The 17,015-nt window shown below is 50.3% G+C and overlaps 1 pseudogene; it reads right to left on the bottom strand.

Annotated features, from left to right (window-relative positions):
- Positions 1 to 17,015, bottom strand: part of LOC136586586 (macrophage mannose receptor 1-like) — a 208,211-nt pseudogene that overhangs the window by 64,758 nt on the left and 126,438 nt on the right.

The raw sequence follows: 17,015 nt of genomic DNA, 5'->3' as shown, positions 1-17,015 counted from the left end.
ACCAGGAATAACAGACCACAGAGTACACAATTGAAGAACACAGAACAGAAGCAGAGTGCAAGGTAGCAAGGTAACTCGCGAAGCAGCGGCTGGACAGGACGTGAAGGGAACAAAACTCTCAACAACACTGCAGAAAGGTCTTAAAGGCCCTGGGCAGCTATACAGGATTGTGATTAGAAAAGGATAATCAGCTGAACAGGAGACCAGAAGCTGTTAACCCTAGGAGTGCTGAAAGAGAGTGAATATAAGCTCAGGGAACAGAGAGAATGGGACGACGCCCATATTTGCCAGACACAGAAGCAGATTGTGTCAGAACAGTGCACCCAACAACTACTTTGGCTGCCAAGGCACGGCAGCAGCAGTGCACTCCGAAGAAAAGCCCCTTGTGGCCTGGATGTGTTTATGTTGCAAACCTGCACCGAATTTGCAGCATTTTCGTGTAAACAACAGCAAAACCACTGCTAATACAGATGTAGGACCTTTGGTAACATCATGATCACTTGACAGATGTTCTGCAGAGGAGAGAATTGTTAAGAGTCAAATGTGGTGTCCTCCCTGGTAGGTCACATCACCTAACGGCTTACATGCAATGCAGCTCGTAGGAAAGAAAGTCGTAGAATGATAAAGGATGCTGCAGAGGTGTAAGAGAATGAAGAAACTGTGAGCAATATAAAAGAATTCTGTGGGAATGGAAGAGACAATGGTGAGCAGTTTGTGAGAGCAGAGAAAGTCATGTGGAGCACTATGCAACAGAAGGGGCCATGGAGATTAGTCTGTAAGAAAGGAAGATATGGGGAGCAGTCTGTGAGAGATTCTGCATTTGGGCTGCATAGAACGTCCCGAGAAATGGTGAAAGTGAAACCTTGGTGTTATTTCTATTTACACCTGTAAGACGTGTGGTTTCAGGAGGGACAGGGCAATGCCAATCTATTTGTATTTTCTTGAACACTGAATTTATTTATGCTGCTATATAGAGGCTAAAATAGCCCTAGAAGTCAGGATCAAAGATGTCTGAGCAGTAAACTCTGCAGTCATCAAGAGTAGTCATCATAGTCCTCTGGCCAGATGAAAAGGAAATGAAAGTGGGCAACTCAAATTAGATATGACATCACCTTTGAATCACTGCATTTAACTACTGTAATTCCCTTTAAAGGTACAGCAACACTGATTCAGCTTTGCAGCCCCTTCACTGCAGAGCAGTGCTCCCTACCACTTGGCTGTGCAAGGAACTGCAGCAAGGGCCCATTCACTAATTATAGTGGGATGCACTTCCCCTGCGCAGTGAGTGCCTCGGATGCTGCTGTTCAGGGAAACACTGTAGCCTTGACATGCTCAGAATTGGTGGAAGTCAGGTCCCAGAGGTCAGAGCTGCATAGATCACAAAGTGATGGCCTATCCTAGCAATATATTATCACTTTATAAGATGGGAATACCGCTATAAGCATTACAAGCATTACTGTACAGACACATCCTAATAATTTGACATTTTTCCTAGGTTCTGCAGTCAATGAAATAGTATTCCACTATGCATTTGGGGCTGCATACACAAGTTCCTATTGCCGTGTGCTCTACATTCTATATCCTACAATATTACCCGCTAATAATAATATTGTACTTGTGTTGTGAAAATTACCTTTTGTCCAAATGAAAGCCAGTCTGGTGGACATCCACCGTCCGGTGCAGGAACAGTTGGGGTAAATGGTGCAATAATAGAACTGTTGGATCTTTCACAGATAAATTGGTTAAGAAAACCACAATTTATGTCATTCCAACGTCCTATAAAATTTAAAGAGAAATGACACATTAATTAAAAGGGTTTTGTACAAATCTGAAGTCAGGTTACATAGTTACTCAGTAGAGATGAGCGAACGTACTCGTCCGAGCTTGATATTCGTGCGAATATTACGGTGTTCGGGATGCTCGTTACTCATAACGAGGACCACGCGGTGTTCCGGTTACTTTCAGTTTCCTCTCTGAGACGTTAGCGCGCTTTTCTGGCCAATTGAAAGACAGGGAAGGCATTACAACTTCCCCCTGTGACGTTCAAGCCCTATACCACCCCCCTGCTGTGAGTGGCTGGGGCGATCAGATGTCACCCGAACATAAAAGTCGGCCCCTCCCGCGGCTCGGCTCAGATGCCTTGTGAGTTAGCTGAGGGACAGTGGTATCGTGCTGGAGCTGCTGTAGGGAGAGCGTTAGGAGTTAGTGTAGGCTTCAAGAACCCCAACGGTCCTTCTCAGGGCCACATCCAAGGGCGCCCACCCACTGGCGATTTTTTTTTCTTTGCGCTTTGCGTACTCCTGTCCACTGGCGTTTTGCGTTGCGTTGCGTTTTTTAACATAGGAACTGTCAGTTGCATATGTGTCCTTATTTTTCTCCTAATGCACCCATGAAAGTCAAGCAGGGCCAAAAGACATACATTATTCATTGAATAGACGCAGTGTGGCTTTTCCTTTGAAAAACAAGGGAAAAAATTCTATTTCGCCTGCCTCTGACAGTCCTCAGGGCTCTGGGTACGTGTGTGCTGCGTGCAGAACGTTAAAAAAAATCAGACGCAGCCAGCTACGTTTTACTGCAGCCTTGCGCCAATTTTTTTCCTGCATGGGAAATCCCTGATCTGCTGTAGCGAATAACTTTGCATCACTGCAGTTCTGTGACACATTTGCAGGGCCACAACACAGTTATTAAACGTAGTAGTATTCATTGAATACACGCAGTGTGGCTTGTCCTTTGAAAAACAAGGGAAAAAATTCTATTTTGGCTGCAGGCTTGCGCCACTTTCTTTCCTGCCTGGGAAATCAAATCACTGGTAATACACCATGCTGAGGGGTAGGGGTAGGCCTATAGGACGTGGACGCGGGCGAGGACGCGGATGCCCAAGTCAGGGTGTGGGCACAGGCCGAGCCAGTGCGGTGGCCAGGGGTAGAGGCAGGGCCAGACCGAATAATCCACCAACTGTTTCCCAAAGCGCCCCCTCGCGCCATGCCACCCTGCACAGGTCAAGGTGCTCTACGGTGTGGCAGTTTTTCACAGAGACGCCTGACGACCGACGAACAGTGGTGTGCAACCTTTGTCGCGCCAAGATCAGCTGGGGAGGCACCACCAACAGCATGCGCAGGCATATGATGGCCAAGCACCCCACAAGGTGGGACGATGCCCGTTCACCGCCTCCGGTTTGCACCACTGCCTCTCCCCCTGTGCCCCAACCTGCCACTGAGATCCAACCCCCCTCTGAGGACACAGGCACTACCGTCTCCTGGCCTGCACCCACACCCTCACCTCCGCTGTCCTCGGCCCCATCCAGCAATGTCTCTCAGCGTAGCGTCCAGACGTCGCTAGCGCCACAGTTTGAGCGCAAGCGCAAGTACGACGCCACGCACCCGCACGCTCAAGCGTTAAACGTGCACATTGCAAAATTGATCAGCTTAGAAATGCTGCCGTATAGGCTTGTGGAAACGGAGGCTTTCAAAAGCATGATGGCGGCGGCTGCCACGCGCTACTCGGTTCCCAGTCGCCACTACTTTTCCCGATGTGCCGTCCCAGGCCTGCACGACCACGTCTCCCGCAACATTGTACGCGCCCTCACCAACGCGGATACTGCCAAGGTCCACTTAACAACAGACACGTGGACAAGCACAGGCGGGCAGGGCCACTATATCTCCCTGACGGCACATTGGGTGAATTTAGTGGAGGCTGGGACAGAGTCAGAGCCTGGGACCGCTCACGTCCTACCCACCCCCCGAATTGCGTGCCCCAGCTCGGTGGTGGTATCTGCGGGGGTGTATGCTTCCTCCACTAAACTACCCTCCTCCTCCTCCTACGCAACCTCTGTCTCGCAATCAAGATGTGTCAGCAGCAGCAGCACGTCGCCAGCAGTCGGTGTCACGCGGCGTGGCAGCACAGCGGTGGGCAAGCGTCAGCAGGCCGTGCTGAAACTACTCAGCTTAGGAGAGAAGAGGCACACGGCACACGAAATGCTGCAGGGTCTGACAGAGCAGACCGACCGCTGGCTTGCGCCGCTGAGCCTCCAACCGGGCATGGTCGTGTGTGACAACGGCCGTAAGCTGGTGGCGGCTCTGCAGCTCGGCAGCCTCACGCACGTGCCATGCCTGGCCCATGTCTTTAATTTGGTGGTTCAGCGCTTTCTGAAAAGCTGCCCCCACTTGTCATACCTGCTCGGAAAGGTGCGCCAGCTCTGCGCACATTTCCGCAAATCCCACACGCACGCTGCCACCCTGCGGACACTGCAACATCGGTTTAATCTGCCAGTGCACCGACTGCTGTGCGACGTGCCCACACAGTGGAACTCTACGCTCCACATGTTGGCCAGACTCTATGAGCAGCGTAGAGCTATAGTGGAATACCAACTCCAACTTGCGCGGCGCAGTGTGAGTCAGCCTCCTCAATTATTTACAGAACGGTGGCCCTGGTTGGCAGCCATCTGCCAGGTCCTTGGAAAATTTGAGGAGTCTACCCAGGTGGTGAGCGGCGATACTGCAATCAATAGCGTCACCATTCCTCTGCTATGCATCTTGACAAGTTCCCTGCAAACCATAAAGGCAGACGCTTTGCGCTCGGAAACAGAGCCGGGGGAAGACAGTATGTCGCTGGATAGTCAGAGCACCCTCCTGTCTATATCTCAGCGCATTCAGGAGGAGGAGGAGGAGCATGAGGAGGAGGGGGAAGAGACAGCTTGGCCCACTGATGAAGGTACCCATGCTGCTTGCCTGTCATCCTTTCACCGTGTATGGCCTGAGGAGGAGGAAGAGGAGGAGGAGGATCCTGAAAGTGATCTTCCTAGTGAAGACAGCCATGTGTTGCGTACAGGTACCCTGGCACACATGGCTGACTTCATGTTAGGATGCCTTTCTCGTGACCCTCGCGTTACACGCATTCTGGCCACTACGGATTACTGGGTGTACACACTGCTCGATCCACGGTATAAGGAGAGCCTTTGCACTCTCATTCCCGAAGAGGAAAGGGGTTCGAGAATGATGCTATACCACAGGGCGGTGGTGGACAAACTGATGGTAAACTTCCCATCCGACAGCGCTAGTGGCAGAAGGCGCAGTTCCGAGGGCCAGGTAGCAGGAGAGGCGCAGAGATCATGCAGCATGTACAGCGCAGGCAGGGGAACATTCTCCAAGGCCTTTGCCAGCTTTATGGCTCCCCAGCAAGACTGTGTCACCGCTCCCCAGTCAAGGCTGAGTCTGCGGGAGCACTGTAAAAGGATGGTGAGGGAGTACGTACCCGATCGCACAACCGTCCTCCGTGACGCCTCTGCCACCTACAACTACTGGGTGTCGAAGCTGAACACGTGGCCTGAACTCGCGCTGTATGCCCTGGAGGTGCTTGCTTGTCCTGCGGCTAGCGTCTTGTCAGAGAGTGTGTTTAGTGCGGCTGGGGGAATCATCACAGATAAGCGTACCCACCTGTCAACCGACAGTGCCGACAGGCTTACACTCATCAAGATGAACAAAGCCTGGATTTCCCCAGACTTCTCTTCTGCACCAGCGGACAGCAGCGATACCTAAGCAATACGTATTATGCACCCGCGGATGGAAGCTACGTTCTCTCTCACCATCCAAAACGGGGACATTTCTGCTTCATCAATCTGTGTATAATATTCCTCCTCCTCCTCCTCCTGCTCCTCCTCCTGAAACCTGACGTAATCACGCCAAACGGGCAATTTTTCTTAGGGCCACAAGGCTCACTCATATAATTTTTCTAAACAATTTTTATACGTTTCAATGCTCTTAAAAGCGTTGAAACTTTAACTTGAACCAATTTTTCGTTAAACTGGGCTGCCTCCGGGCCTAGTTACCACTTAAGCCACATTAACCAAAGCGATTAATAGGTTTCACCTGCCCTCTTGGTTGGTCATGGCCAATTTTTTGGATGTACATTAGTACTGTTGATACACCAATTTTTGTGGCCCCTCGCCTACAGTGTAATCATAGCAATTTCTATGTTCTTCGTCTGCACTCATAGTACAGAAAGGTGTGTGGGGTTGGCCTACACTTTAGCTACATAAATGTAACTTGTGCCTTGTCTATACTGCAGCTACTGAAATGGAACGAAGACTGCGTTCCCACTATACTGCTGCTTCGGAATTGTTACTGGGGCCTGTCTTGAGTACTACTATTACTGAAATGGAACGCATACTGTGCTCCCCCTATAATGCTGCTAGTGATATGTTAGTGGGGCCTGTCCTAATGCTACGGCTGAAATGTTACTAATTATGGGCTCTGCCTATACCGCTGCTAATGGTATGTCTCTTGGGTGTGGAAACAGAGGCTTCCCAAAGACATGATGGCGGCGAGGCCATTTCCCACCAACGCTGTTACTGTTAAGGTGCATATAACCACGGACACGTGGAGAGGACACGTAGTGCCTCAAAAACATCCCCCGCCACAGCCCACTTAATCCTGGCCACATTCCGAAAACCAACAAAATAAAACCGCGCTACTAGGTCCGCAGTCACCAACACATTACCACCAACGCGGTTATTATTAAGGTACATATTACCAGTCTGACTGGGGCATGCAGTGTGGGCCGAAGCCCACCTGCATTAAGCACGACATTACTACCTCAGCTGTGTTGGGCAATGCAATGGGATATTTCTATGTACCGCCGGTGGCTTCCTGGCACCCACCCATGCTGTGGGTCCACAGGGAATTATAAATGCATCTGTTTCCACTTGTAAAGAACCCCAGTCTGACTGGGGCATGCAGTGTGGGCCGAAGCCCACCTGCATTAAGCACAACATTACTACCTCAGCTGTGTTGGGCAATGCAATGGGATATTTTTGTGTATCGCCGGTGGGTTCCAGGGAGCCACCCATGCTGTAGGTGCACACGGAGTTTAACCTACATGTGTCCACTTGTAAAGAACCCCAGTCTGACTGGGGAATGCAGTGTGGGCCGAAGCCCACTTGCATTAAGCACGACATTACTACCTCAGCTGTGTTGGGCAATGCAATGGGATATTTTTGTGTATCGCCGGTGGGTTCCAGGGAGCCACCCATGCTGTAGGTGCACACGGAGTTTAACCTACATGTGTCCACTTGTAAAGAACCCCAGTCTGACTGGGGCATGCAGTGTGGGCCGAAGCCCACCTGCATTAAGCACGACATTACTACCTCAGCTGTGTTGGGCAATGCAATGTGATATTTTTGTGTATCGCCGGTGGGTTCCAGGGAGCCACCCATGCTGTCGGTCGACAGGGACTTCACAATAGGGAGTTGTACCTGCCTGTGTCTATGAATTAAAAAGCCCGGTCTGACTGGGGCATGCAGAGACACCTTGACAGAATGAATAGTGTGTGGCACATAGGTTCCCCATTGCTATGCCCACGTGTGCAGCTCTTGATGGCGGTGGCACAGGATTCTATTTCTCATTGCTTCTGTACAGCATTTTGGGCTATCGCCCCGCCCCTTTTAAAGAGGGTCGCTGCCTAGCCGTGCCAACCCTCTGCAGTGTGTGCCTGCGGTTCCTCGTCATGGCAGACGCACTTCTAAATAGACATGAGGGTGGTGTGGCATGAGGGCAGCTGAAGGCTGCGCAGGGACACTTTGGTGTGCGCTGTGGGGGGAAGGGGGGGCGGTTGGGCAGCATTTAACCCAGGAGAAGTGGCAGTGGAGTGTCATGCAGGCAGTGATTGTGCTTTGTTGGAGGTAGTGTGGTGCTTAGCAAAGGTATGCCATGCTAATGAGGGCTTTTCAGAAGTAAAAGTTTTTGGGAGGGGGGGGGCCCACTCTTGCCGCTATTGTGGCTTAATAGTGGGACCTGTGAACTTGAGATGCAGCCCAACATGTAGCCCCTCGCCTGCCCTATCCGTTGCTGTGTCGTTCCCATCACTTTCTTGAATTGCCCAGATTTTCACACAAGGAAACCTTAGCGAGCATCGGCGAAATACAAAAATGCTCGGGTCGCCCATTGACTTCAATGGGGTTCGTTACTCGAAACGAACCCTCGAGCATCGCAAAAAGTTCGTCCCGAGTAACGAGCACCCGAGCATTTTGGTGCTCGCTCATCTCTATTACTCAGTATTAGTATGCCATTTTAACACTCTGATCAGCGCGGGTAGGATGACACAGTAACAGAGAATGCAGGCTCATCCATTATCTGGTTTACACTGATTTTTATAGAGCAGGTTATCCATGCAGCCACTCAAATGGATAAGCTGGTACCCTATTGTTACTGCTCCCTCCAGAAACCTATGGTCTGGAGTACAGATGAGCAAGCACGAAAATGCTCGGGTGCTGGTCAGTCACTGTATTATTTGTGCCAAATAGGTAAAACACTGCGATGGGAAGACTTAGTGCACCCATAATATAGACAGACCCCTGTAACATTCCTGTAGCAAAGGTGTTAACAGACCCCAGTAACATTTCTGTAGGACAAGTATAGGCAGACCCCTGTAACATTTCTGTAGTAAAAGTACAGACAGACCCCTGTAACATTTCTGTAGTAAAAGTATAGCCAGACCCCTGTAACATTTCTGTAGTAAAAGTATAGGCAGACCCCTGTAAAATTTCTGTAGTAAAAGTATAGGCAGACCCCTGTAACATTTCTGTAGCAGATGTAAAGGCAGACCCCACTAACATTTCTATAGTAAAAGTATAGACAAAGCCCAGTAACATTTCTGAAGCAGCAGTATAGGCAGACCCCTGTAACATTTCTGTAGCAGCAGTATAGGCAGACCTATGTAACATTTCTTTAGCAGCAGTATAGGCAGACCCCAGTACCATTTCTGTAGAAGTATAGGCAGACCCCAGTAACATTTCTGTAGCAGCAGTATAGGCAGATCCCTGTAATATTTCTGTAGCAGAAGTATAGGCAGACCCCTGTAATATTTCTGTAGTAAAAGTATAGACAGGCCCCAGTAACATTTATGTAGCAGCAGTATAGGCAGACCCCAGTACTATTTCTGTAGCAGAAGTATAGGCAGACTCCAGAAACTTTTTTGTAGCAGCAGTACAGGCAGACTCCAGTACTATTTCTGTAGCAGAAGTATAGGCAGACTCCAGTAACATTTCTGTAGTAACAATATAGGCAGACCCCAGTAATATTTCTGTAGCAGAAGTATAGGCATACCCCAGTAACATTTCTGTAATAACAGTATAGACAGACCCCAGTAACATTTCTGTAGCAGAAGTATAGGCAGACCCCAGTAACATTTCTGTAGCAGAGGTATAGGCAGACCCCAGTAACATTTCTGTAGCGGAGGTATAGGCATACCCCAGTGACATTTCTGAAGTAACAGTATAGACAGACCCCAGTAACATTTCTGTAGCAGAAGTATAGGCAGACCCCTGTAACATTTATGTGGCAGAAGTATAGGCAGACCCCTGTAACATTTATGTGGCAGAAGTATAGGCAGACCCCTGTAACATTTAAGTGGCAGGAGTATAGACAGACCCCTGTAACATTTATGTGGCAGGAGTATAGGCAGACCCCTGTAACATTTATATAGCAGTAGTTTAGGCCGCAAAAAAATTGGCAGTTCAGTGTGATGACATGATGTTTCAGGAGGAGGAATAGGAGCAGGGCTAATATCAGAGACAAATTGACAAAGCTAAATGCCCCTTTTTTTCCGGTGATAGAGAAGAATGCTTTTATCTGCGGTTGCAGAAAAAAGAATCTTTAGGTTCCGCTTATCCGTGATGATTCCCCCAGCTGCATTAAACACCCTCTCTGACAAGATGCTAGCGGCAGGGCAGGCCAGCACCTCCAGGGCATACAGTGCAAGTTCATGCCACGTGTCCTGCTTTAACACCCAATAGTTGTATGGAGCAGAGGCATCACGGAGGACGGTGGTATGATCGGCTGCGTACTCCCTCACCATCTTCTTACAGTGCTCCCTCCGGCTCAGCCTGGACTGGGGAGGTGTGAGACAGTCTTGCTGGGGAGCCATAAAGCTGGCAAAGGCCTTGGAGAGTGTTCCCCTGCCTGCGCTGGACATGCTGCCTGATGTCTGCGCCTCCCCTGCTACTTAGCCCTCGGAACTGGGCCTTCTGCCACTAGCGCTATCAGATGGGAAGTTTAGCATCACTTTGTCCACCAGGGCCCTGTTGTATTGCATCACTCTCATGCTCCTTTCCTCTTCGGGAATGAGAGTTTAAAGGTTCTCCTTATACCGTGGGTCAAGAAGGGTGTACACCCAGTAATCCGTGTTGGCCAGAATGCATCTAACGCGAGGGTCACGAGAAAGGCAGCCTAACATGAAGTCAGCCATGTGTGCCAGGGTGCCAGTACGCAAGACATGGCTGTCCTCACTAGGAAGATGACTTTCAGGATCCTCCTCCTCCACAGCCCATACATGCTGAATAGATGAGAGGCAAGCAGCATGGGTACCCTCTGCAGTGTGCCCAGCTGTCTCTTCCCCCTCCTTCTGCTCCTCCTCCAAAACACGCTGAGATATAGACATGAGGGTGGTCTGGCTATGGTCTGGCTGTTCCAACCGCAAAGTTTCAGCCTTTATAAAATAAATAAAGAAATCTTGGTATTTGTATAGCGCCAACTTATTCCGCAGCGCTTTCAGGTAATTATTATTTATTACCCCCCACCAAGCTGGGTTCTCATTTTACAGACCTCGGAAGGATGGAAGGCTGAGTCAACCTTGAGCCGGCTACCTGAATCATGCGGGGACTGAACTTGCAACCTTCAGGTCGTAGGCGAGAGCTTACACTCTGGCCACACGAGGCTCACTTCTCAGCAGGCATAGCAGCGGGGTGGTAACGCTAATGATTGCAGCATTGCCGCTCACCATCTGGGTAGACTCCTCAAAGTTTCCGAGGACCTGGCAGATGTCTGCCATCCAGGCCCACTCCTCGGTAAAGAATTGGGGAGGCTGACTATCACTACGCCACCCATGTTGGAGTTGGTATTCCACCATTGCTATACGCTGCTCATACAGCCTGGCCAACATGTGCAGTGTATAATTCCACCGAGTGGGCACGTCGCACAGCTGTCGGTGCTCTGGCAGATTAAACCAATGTTGCAGGGTCCTCAGGGGGGCAGCGTCCATGGTGGACTTGCGGAAATGTGCGCAGACGTGGCACACCTTGCTGAGCAGGTCAGACAAGTGCGGGTAGTTTTTCAGAAACCGCTGAACCACTAGATTGAAGACGTGGGCCAGGCTTGGCACGTGTGTGAGGCTGCAGAGCTGCCACCAGGTTACGGCTGTTGTCACACACGACCATGCCCGATTGGAGGCTCAGCGGCAAAAGCCAGAGGTCGGTCTGCTCTGTCAGACCCTGCAACAGTTCGGGGGCCGTGTGTCTCTTGTCACCTAAGCTGAGTAGTTTCAGCACAGCCTGCTGACGCTTGCCCCCCTCTGTGCTGCCGCGCCGCTGCTGGTGACGTACTGCTCACACTTCTTAATTGAGAGGTAGAGGTTGCGTAGAAAGAGGAGGAGGGGGAGGGTTTAGAGGAGGTGGCATAGACCGCCGCAGCTACCAGCACCGAGGTAGGACCCGCTATTCTGGGTGTGGGTAGGACGTGAGCGGTCCCAGCCTCCACCAAATTCAACCAATGTGCCCGTCAGGGAGATATAGTGGCCCTGCCTGCCAGTACTTGTCCCCATGTCGGTGGTTAAGTGGACCTTCCCAGTGACCGCGCTGGTGAGGGCATGATTTATGTTGCAGGAGACGTGCTGGTGTAGGGCTGGGATGGCACACCGGGAAAAATAGTGGCAACTGGGGACCGAGTAGCGCGGGACCGCCGCCGCCATCATGTTTTTGAAAGCCTCCATTTCCACAAGCCTGTACAGCAGCATCTCCAGGCTGATTAATTTGGCAATGTGCACTTTTAAAGCTTGTGCGTGCGGGTGCGTGGCGGCGTATTTACGCTTTCGCTCCAATGCTTGTGCTAGCGACAGCTGAACGCTGCGTTAAGATATGTTGCTGGATGGAGTCGAGGACAGTGGAGGGGAGGGTGTGGATGCAGGCCGGGTGGCGCTCGTGCCTGTGTCCTGAGAGGGGGGTTGGATCTGAGTGGCAGGTTTGGGCACAGGGGAAGAGGCAGTGGTGCGACCCAAAGGCGGTGAACAGCCTTCGTCCCACCTTGTGGGGTGCTTGGCCATCATATGCCTGCGCATGCTGGTGGTGGTGAGGCTGGTAGTGGTGGCTCCCCGGCTGATCTTGGTGCGACACAGGTTGCACACTGCTGTTCGTCGGTTGTCCGCGCTCTCACTAAAAAACATCCACACCTTTGAACACCTAGCCCTCTGTACGGAGACTTGGCGCGAGGGTGTGCTTTGGGAAACAGTTGGGGGATTCTTCGCTCTGGCCCTGCCTCTACCCCTGGCCACCTGACTGCCTCTTCCAACCTGTCCTGCTGCTGCACTTGCCTCCCCCTCTGAAGCCCTGTCCTCAGTAGGCTTAGCAAACCAGATGGGGTCAGTCACCTCATCGTCCAGCTGCTCTTCCTCCGAATCCTCTGTGTGCTTCTCCCTCGGACTTACTGCCCTTACTACTACCTCACTGATAGACAACTGTGTCTCATCATCATCATCCTCCTCACCCACTGAAAGCTCTTGAGACAGTTGCCGGAAGTCCCCAGCCTCATCACCCGGACCCCGGGAACTTTCCAAAGGTTGGGCATCGGTCATGACAAACTCCTCAGGTGAGAGAGGAACCATTTTTTCCCACTCAAGCAGGGACCCGAGAACAGTTCCTGGGAGTCTGCCTGCTCATCAGAATATGTCATTTTCATGGAATGAGAAGGCTGGGAGGAAGAAAGAGCAGCAGCCAGAGGATTCAGAGTTGCAGCAGTGGACTGCGTAGAAGACTGGGTGGTTGATACATTGCTGGATGCATTGCTGGAGGACCTGCTCACACTGCTCTGTTTGTAATAAAGGTCTACCACGTGGACCCATAAATTGTGATAGGAAGCTGGGGACCCCAGAAACTTGCCTCTCTCCTAATCCCTCAGCAGCCGGCTGTGATTCACCTGGACCAGGAACTCGGCCTGTGCCCACACCCTCACTTGGACCTCCGCGTCCTCGTCCATGTCCTCGACCCCTACCCCTCATCATGGCGGATTACGAATAGAGCAGGGGCCAAATAAATTACCCCACTGTACAGCACTGACAACTGGGTCTTAATTCACCGCACACAGAGACTTGTAGATAGCGGAGGCTCTATGCTGTGACTTGAAAAAAGTAACCCGCTGTCTTGCGCTGATACCTAGGGGTAATTTACCGCTTGCAGAGACATGTAGATTACAGAGGCTGTGTGGAGTGGGAGAAAACTCTAAAGCCAGTGGATAGTGCTGGTAACTGCGGCGATCTGAACCCCACCAAGGAAAGGGTATTGTGAGACGCTCTGCACAGCGGCTGAGCTGAAATACTTAGCAGTGGCCCCGGTAATATTACAGTACAGTTTAGCAGTGAGACCGCAGTCTAATTCACTGCAGACAGAGAACGGTGTAAATAGCTATGGAATTATTTGCGTACACTTTCACGCTGACAGCGGTATTGTAACGCAAACTCCATCCAGAAAAAAAAAATGGAAGGCTGCAAACAGGCCTAGCTGCGTAATACTGAAGCACTACAACTCCCAGCAGCCACCCAGTAAAATGCACACGGTCACAGGTAGCCCCAAGAAGGACCGTTGGGGTTCTTGTAGACAGGATCCTACACTACCACTGTCCCTATCTCAGCAGAACTTTCCCTATACTCTTTATTACAGACTGCAGACTGAGAACGCTATAGCTGTAATGGCCTGCACAGCCCGGGATGAAAAAAAGAAATTGTGCAAAACTGCTCCCAGCCAGCCACAACAGTAATGCACATGGTCAGATGTGGCCCTAAGAAGAACCATTGGTGTTCTTGAGGACAGGATCCTACACTAACACTTTCCCTATCTCGTCAGCAGCACTTTCCCTATACTCTCCCAGTGTGTGTCTGAGCGAGCCACGGGCGGGACCGCTTTAAAAACTCAGCGGTCACTTGATCTCACCAGCCACTGCAGGGGGGTGGGATAGGGCTGGAACATCACAGGAGGAAGTGGTAATGCCTTCCCTGCATGTCTATTGGGTAGAAAATGGCGCTAAACATGCAGGGAAGGAAATGGAATTGACTCGAGTACTGCGTGGTGCTCGTCTCGAGTAGCGAGCATCTCGAGCACCCCAATGCTGGAACGAGCATCAAGCTCGGATGCGTGTGGTTGCTCATCTCTAGTCTGGAGTCAGTCTCAGCAGCAATTGTATCATAGAGTGTAAAACCATGTTTAAATGCTCACTAACTGTTCAAACAACCTGTTCTTCCATAATAGCTTATGTGATAACTAGTAAAAGTGAAATTTACTAGCGGTGTCCCTTCCTCTCAACTTGTTGTTCACTGTCTGTTGTTAAGCGGACAGAGAACAGGAGGTAGAGAAATTAGCCATATGAAGTCTGTGGAAGCAGAGGACAGAAGGGAGAAGGAGAGGCAGAAACTCACACAAATGTGCTGTTAGAGCTAATGTTGAGTGATTTAGTGCTACTTATTTACATCTCCACTGTTCAATACTGCTGTACACTGTCCTACATGATGATGCTTTATCCTGTATGAGTTAAAGCAATTAAAGAGCACAGTCTCTGTGCCATAGTATATAGCATAGGGTACAGGAGCCAGGTTTCTCCCATGAGTTCTGAGAATCAGATGTACACCCTGTAGAGGGAAAAAATGGGAAAATGTAGGATAGAATACACAGATTAGAGATGAGCGAGCACCAAAATGCTCGGGTGCTCGGTACTCGAGTCAAACTTTTCGTAATGCTCGAGAGCTTGTTTCGAGTAACAAACCCCATTGAAATAAATGGGCGACTCGAGCATTTTTGCATGGGACCAATGCTCCGCATAGGTGATGACTTGTGAAACACCAGAAAACATCAGAAAGTCATGGAAACACCACAGAAACTGATAGGAAAGGGCAGGGGCAGCATGCATGGCTGCATCTGAGGCTCCCATGTTCCACTACTAAGCCAAAATGGGGGCAAGAGCTTGGTGGTCACTCCCCTAACAATTTACTTGGGACAAACCCTCATTAGCAAGGCACACGCGCTGGCACATCTTAGCTAAGCACCACACTACCTGCAACCAAGGACAATCACTGCCTACGGCTTACACCGCTGCCTTTTTTCCTTGATTACATGATGGCATTGCTCTCCAACCTTCCACACGACCCTGCGTCCACAGAGCACACACAATTTTCCCTGCGCAGCGTTTAGCTGGCCTCATGCCACACGCCTGCTTCATAGCTACGCCACCCTCATGTCTATTTATAAGTGCGTACTGGATGAGGAGGAACCGGAGACACACACTGCAGAGGGTTGGCAGGGCTAAGCAGCGACCCTCTGTGAAAGTGTGGGCGATAGCCCACAATGCTGTTGAGAATTGATGATAAATTGACATACGATCAACATTCCAATACCGTGCCACCTCCGTCACAAAATTGTCAGGAGCCGCAAACGTGGGCATAAAGGGGATTCAGGTGCCAGCACTTCTACACATCTTCACAATGCAGCAATACTCTGTGTGGGAGGCGTGTGAGTGGGCCAGGGTCAGGCTCAGTCCCAGCCTCCACCTTGTGTGACCCAAGGTGCCGCGAGTTACATAGCAATGGGAAATCTATGTGTCCCCACACAATTCCATCTGTGTAGGTGTCAGATAGCTCAACACTGCAATGGGACATCTTTGAGTTCCTTGGGCTCGCCTATGCTGTGAGTGCACTAAGATGGTATTACACAGGAAGAAATCAGAGTGCCCAAACATGGAAGAGTTTCACCCCGCCAAGGATCTCGGCCCACATTTCTGCCCTAGTCAGTCAGTGTATTTGTGTCAGACAGGTAAAACAACGCAATGGGAAGTAGTCTTTGTGCACCCAGAGCATAGGCGAGACCCTGGAACCCAAGGAAAGTATTACACATGAAGAAATCAGAGTGCCCAAACATGGCAGAGTTTCACCCCAACAAGACTGGATGAACCACAAAGAAGTTCCACAGGTCATACCTGGTGATGTTAATTCCCCCCCATCCCCCCAGGACCTCGGCCTCTGCCCACACTCTCAGTAATTGTGGGCATAAAGTGGACTCCAATGCTAGTGCAGCTGTGAACGTCTCATTAATGCAGTAACACTCCTTTGTTTGGCCCAAACCAGTGTCTCAGATGACTGTGGTAACACAAGAGAAAATACATGTTGCCCACCGCTGATCCCCAGACCCAAAGCAGGAGGAGGAGGTGGCATAATAAGGCCAAGAAACCATGACCGAAGTAGGACCCACAATACTCTGTGTGGGAAGTACGTGAGCGGGACCTGGGTCAGGCTTGGTCCTAGCCTCCACCTTGTGTGTCCCAAGGTGCCGTGAGTTGAATAGCTATGGGAAATCCATGTGTCCCCACACACTTCATTCTGTGTATGTGTCAGGCAGCTGAACACCGCAATGGGAAACCTTTATGCACCCACAGTATGGGCGGACCCCAGTAACATTTCTGTAGCAAGAGTATAGGCGGATCCCAATAACATTTATGTAGCAAGAGTATAGGCGAACCCCTGTAACATTTATGTAGCAAGAGTATAGGCGGACCCCAGTAACATTTCTGTAGCAAGTGTATAGGCGGACCCCAATAACATTTATGTAGCAAGAGTATAGGTGGACCCCAGTAACATTTCTGCAGCAAAAGTATAGGCGGACCCCAGTAACATTTCTGTAGCAAGAATATAGGCAGACCCCATTAACATTTATGTAGCAAGAGTATAGGCGGACCCCTGTAACATTTCTGTAGCAAGAGTATCGGCGGACCCCAGTAACATTGCTGTACCAAGAGTATAGGCGAACCCCTGAAAAACTTTGGTTACCAAGAGTGTAGGTAAATGCCGGAAAAATTTGTTAGATAACAGTATAGGCAAGGGCCTGAAAAATTGGTGTACCAAGAGTACAAGTGTACCCCTGAAAAATTGCTGAACCGTGAGGGCAGGTGAAACCCATAAATATTTTTTAAAGATACAGCTCGCTGTTGCTTAATTTG

The sequence above is a fragment of the Eleutherodactylus coqui genome, chromosome 12 (genome assembly GCF_035609145.1).
Source record: "Eleutherodactylus coqui strain aEleCoq1 chromosome 12, aEleCoq1.hap1, whole genome shotgun sequence".
NCBI classification, from domain to species: domain Eukaryota; kingdom Metazoa; phylum Chordata; class Amphibia; order Anura; family Eleutherodactylidae; genus Eleutherodactylus; species Eleutherodactylus coqui.
The sequence above is the reverse complement of the archived record's forward strand: the minus strand, read 5'-3'. Positions and strand labels throughout refer to the sequence as shown.